General features: G+C 43.6%; 1 protein-coding gene and 1 long non-coding RNA gene across 3 annotated transcripts in view; one reads left to right on the top strand and one right to left on the bottom strand.

Moving 5' to 3' along the window:
* The window catches only part of ARHGAP21 (Rho GTPase activating protein 21), an 88,064-nt gene that overhangs the window by 65,435 nt on the left and 18,598 nt on the right, over positions 1-4,031 (top strand). The window lies entirely within an intron of this gene.
* LOC108448471 lies at positions 7-3,874 on the bottom strand. Its single transcript, XR_001864360.1, has 3 exons — positions 2,246-3,874; positions 1,877-1,988; positions 7-419 (listed from the first exon to the last, which is right to left on the bottom strand). It is a non-coding gene; the product is annotated as an uncharacterized LOC108448471 (long non-coding RNA).

The raw sequence follows: 4,031 nt of genomic DNA, 5'->3' as shown, positions 1-4,031 counted from the left end.
CCCGGGGGCCGTGCCGCAGTGTTGGGAAAGGGGGGAAGGGGCAGTGGCCCCGGCCTGGCCCGGCGGGGCCGGGAGGCTTGGAGCCCCCCCCCACCTTCCAGCCGGCGAGCTCCGACCAAAGGGGAAGTCCCACCTTTCTGTGCGGTTTAAATATGTAAATTGTGAGAAGCGTAATTGGTCTTAAAGACTGTCCACCAACTCAGGGTCAACCCAATACATCCATGCTCTCTCCTTCTTTTCTGCAGTCTTCTCACTGGTGCCACTTCCCTGCTGTGCTCTGCCTTGTTCCCTTGTGCCTCAGCAGCCTTTTCTCGACCCTTTGTGTCCCGCCTGCTGCTGAGTTCAAGGAAGGGACATCCGGTCCATGTGGCTGTACTTTAAGAGAAGTGCTTCCTATAGCAAGCTGGAGCAAATCTAACCTGAGAGGCACAGAGGGTGTATTAGACATAGGGCAAGATTTTAAAGGAAGAATACTTCAGAGCAAGGCATTGTTGTACATCATGACAGTGCAGAGCCTGTTGTGGTGTCGTGTACTGTGGACTACTTGGACAGGCCAAGGATGTGGAGTGCAAAACAGTTGTTGGCAAAGGGCTGAAATCAGTAAGGCAGTGCCTCTAAAGCCAGTGCTGCAGGGTCACTGGCACATCCTGTCAGTCCTTTCATAAAGAGAGGATTACGGCTTTTTTAATTCTACTAATGAGTACTTGATAGTTTGTTCTTTCTTTTCTTACATAAGCAAATTAATTTGACATGTAAGATTCATTCTTAAATTGCATCCCAAAGGCATAGCCTGTTGTTTGAGCTATTGAAGAAATAGAGAGGCAATTGTTAAAATACTTACTGTAATGGCTGTCAGGTAGATGCCATCTGAGTCTGTAAGGAACCTTGACATCTGTGCCTCAGTTGAATGAAAATAATGTTTGTAATGACTCATTTAGCCCTGTGCTTTACAGACAGCAGCATAAGCTACCTCTCTGTAGCCTTCTGCAGAAGGCTGGCCTTTTTACAATCGATCGCTGTTACATTTACACAAGATCTGCATAACCAAAATTGCATTAAATACTACAGGAGCATCTATAAACAAATACCTAATCCAAGAGTTTGGTATGGTTGTCAGAAAGCCAATAACATTAAAATACGGTTATCTCCTTCAATGTGTGCAGTTTGGGAAATTGTATGTCGGACAACTTTTTTGTTCCTGGGTGTGCATCCTGTCTCAGCATTCTTCATGTGAAATGTAAAGCTGTTTTTAAGTGTCTATTACTACACAGCTGTTACATTTTATGATCTGAATCTTTATTTGATAAAATACATACTTGTTGAATTAAGCTTTGTGGCCACATATTCATGTTGTTTGTTTAACCTAAGATGCCCAATTAGTGTTACAAATGGTAATGTGGTCTGCAATACATTTACTAAATAACACAGTTCCTTCTTACAGTCTTTTGAGGTGTTGAAACATTGCTTGCATGATTGCCGTGCCTGAAGAATAAATGTGAAGGATGACTTTAGCCTTGGGAAGCTAGTTTTTTCCAGTAATTTTTTATTACCAGTGAAGAAAAGCTTTGGCAAACTGAATCCGTATGGATTGGAGGAGAAATCACCTTTCTCTGTTAATAATCCCTATTAAAGCATCCCTGATGGTGTCTGTGCGAAAGTCTGTCTGTGAAATTTTTTCCCATGTGTGTATGATTCAGTTAACTACACAATTTCCTTAAATACCTCTCTCCCTTGCTTCCCCACCACCCCCCAAAAAAAAGAAACCACAGAACAGCCAAAACTCAACAACAAACACAAGGAAACAAAACCCACAATCATTACCAATTTGGATAAAGAAGGTATTCTTAAGACAGCTCCAGTACAGCTCAGCCCATACCTGTCCATGCAACCCAGGGAAATGCATGTGAAGGTGCTGACAGAGTTGGCTGGTGTCATTGCAGAGATACTATCTTTGAAGGATTATGAGGACTGGAAGAGGTCCCTGTTAACTGGAAAAAAGCAAATGGTACACCCAAATTGAAAAATGATGAGAAGGACAATTCAGGGAAGACAGTCAATTGACCTTATCTCAGTCCTTAGGAAAATCATGGAGTTGGTCCTCTTGGAACTAGTTTCTGGGCAAAGGAAGGAGAAGATGATTTGGAATAGCATGGATTTACCAACTGTTTGACTAATGGGATTGCCTTCTGTAATGAGAGATGAGTAGATCTGTGAATGAGAGGAAAAACACAAGGTGGTCACCAACCTTGACTTCAGCAAGGGTTTTGAGCTCTTCAGTGATACCATCCTTATGCCGTAGTCTAGATCCTTGTGCCGTACAGTCCAGCTGTACTGCTGGATACATAGAAAAACGGAATTATCAGATCTCAGGGATACTGCTTAAGTGTTCATATTCTGTCTGAAGGCTGCTTACAAGTGGCATTCTTCAGGGTCCATCTTGTTTAAACAACTTTCATGACCTAGAGAGGAGACAGGATATTCTTATTAAGTTTGGCAACACTGTCCTGGTCTGTACCAATAAGAAAGAACATAGCCAGGATATTGAGGGACATCTTCCCCTCTATTTGGCACTTCTTGGATAAGAGCCCTCACAAAATGGTCTGAATTCATCACTAGCCCTGCTTTGTGGAGGATGTGAGCCTAAGAGACCTTCCAGGGTTTGCTTCCACCTGAATAATTCTGTGATTCATTTAAATTACATTTGAGGTTCTCAAAATATGCCCCCTTTCGTGTTCAGGTTGTTACTTTTAAACCTTAATGTTTAAGGGACTGTTCAGGAGATGGAATAAACAAACACATGAAATATTATATTAATCATGATAAAATTGTATTGTAGCAGCTTAATAGGTTATTATATGGATCTGTGCTTTTTTTCAGTGATTTTGTGCCTGTTTCTTTGAATATCTGATTAATTGGTTAATACTTGTTCCTTAGTTCCTCATTCATGTAGTGGGGATAGAATGTCCTCTTTGTTATGCTTTCTCATCCCTGAAATGCTCAGTTTTGCCTCCAGTTCTGCCTCTGAGCCCATTCTGTGTAAATCTGTGTCTTTGCAGAATCAGTTAGGTTTTTTTCAGCTCACCTACATTGTGTACAGATGCTCCCTATCTTTGTAGGTCCCCAGTTTCCAGCTGCATGGCAATACAAGTGTACTTTGATACACGAATTCCTCTCTGCCTTAGCTAGAGGATCAGTTAGTTGTGGTTGGAGCTGTGTTGCCTATTTATTACAAGTTTTTGGTGTCTTACCCCCATAAATGTTTTTGCATTGAAGGGATCTTCTGGAAAATCATTAATTGAACTGTTCACCAGTTGCACTCTCATGTGCAAACAGAGGTGACAAGTGGCATCTGCCCCCTTGGCCACAGATGCTCTGTCACTGTGTTGGCTTGTTCTGATGGCCGGTCTCTGTGTCATTTCACAGACAATAATGCAGAACAGATTGTGTTTGAAAAGTGTAACATGAAGTAGTGCGGGAATCACAGAATCATAGGGACCCATCAGGATCATTGAGTCTGACTCCTGGTCTTGTGCAGGACACCCCAAGAATCATACCATGTGCCCAGGAGCATTGTCCAAACTCTTCCTGAAGTTGGTCAGGCTTGGTGCTGCAGCCACTTCCCTGGGGAGCTGTTCAGTGCCCATCCACTCTCTGGGTGAAAAACCTTTTCCAGATATCCCACCTAAACCTCTCCTAACTCACCTTAGTGCCATTTCCTTGAGTCCTGTCACTGGTCACAAGACTGAAGGGATCAGTGTCTGCCCCTCCTTTTCTCCTTGTGAGGATGTTGAAGGTCACAATGAGATCTCCCCTCAGCCTCCTCTTCTCCAGGCTGAACAGACCAAGTGACCTAATACAGCTTCTCCTCCCTTCACCATCCTCATGACCCTCCTTTGGACACTCTCTAATAGTTTAATATCTTTCTTACATTGTCGCACCCAGAATTGCCCCCAGCACTCGAGGTGAGGCCGCCCCAGTGCAGAGCGGAGCAGGACAATCCCTCCCTTGCCCGGCTGGGGATGGTGTGGCCG

The sequence above is a fragment of the Corvus brachyrhynchos genome, unplaced genomic scaffold (assembly GCF_000691975.1).
Source record: "Corvus brachyrhynchos isolate BGI_N302 unplaced genomic scaffold, ASM69197v1 scaffold167, whole genome shotgun sequence".
Classification (NCBI taxonomy): Eukaryota; Metazoa; Chordata; class Aves; order Passeriformes; family Corvidae; genus Corvus; species Corvus brachyrhynchos.
Note: the sequence above shows the minus strand (reverse complement) of the source record. Positions and strands in the feature narration are given on the sequence as shown.